Consider the following 1,013-nt stretch of genomic DNA (forward strand, 5'->3'; position numbering starts at 1 on the left):
GGCGGCCCGTGTGATGGTCAATGGGAGACTATCGAGGCCTATCAATCTGATGAGGGGCACGAGGCAGGGCTGCCCTCTCTCGCCACCACCTGTTTGCGCTTACAATGACGGTGCTGGCAGAACGGCTTAGAAGGGACCCACAGGTGGAAGAGATGAGGATCAGTGACAGGGAATTCAAGGTGGGGTTCTATGCAGACGACGTCCTGTTGCACCTGGTGAATCTCCTGGGTTCAACTACGCAATAATTGAGGGATATGGCTATTACTCAGGCTTTAAGGTGAACAGGGACAAGTCAGTCGTGTTTCCCTTTGCAGGAGACGACCAAAGAGATGGTTATAAATCCAACGGGAAAAGCATACGATATCTGGGAGTTAACATAGTTAGGCCAGGAGAGGAGAGGACCTAGGTGCTGCCAATTACCCCCCTATTTGACACCCTGTTTAATTAAATGGCGGGATGGGCCAAGGGACAGATCTCATGGATGGGGAGGCTTTAGCGTATTTCAAAGTTGCTTTCACACTTTTTCTTGTTGGGGCGTCCTGGTCTAAGTGCAGTTAATAGGCCGCTCAGCCCACCCATTACAGGTCACACAACCAGTTGCCCTTTTCCAGCTTTTTACCACTGTGGCGAACTAAAGAGTTTCCCCAGTTCTTAGATTCAGGGTTTGCCTTTCTTTATGCTCCTTTGGTTCTCCTTTCTATAATATGCTTGCTTGATTTTCAAATAAAGTTTTAATTTGCCCGATCTGCATTTTGCTCGCACTTCACTGGCTGCCCACGGGTTACTCGTTCATCACTTTCAGGGTGTTCTCCGACACAATGTTTCTGCAAGTTTCAATTTAGGTACTGCATTTGCTTCGATTAGTTCCCTTATTTCACTCTAAGGCTTTTGAGAACGTGCCAACCGCACGTGACCACTCCGTTAAAATGTAATTCTTTCACTTTCATATGTACACCGGGTTTCCTTTCATTCTCTTGTAACTCACCAGCTGCGATGCACTTTTCTTCAATCAG

Source organism: Ambystoma mexicanum, chromosome 2p (assembly GCF_040938575.1).
Source record: "Ambystoma mexicanum isolate Mex_15411 chromosome 2p, UKY_AmexF1_1, whole genome shotgun sequence".
Classification (NCBI taxonomy): domain Eukaryota; kingdom Metazoa; phylum Chordata; class Amphibia; order Caudata; family Ambystomatidae; genus Ambystoma; species Ambystoma mexicanum.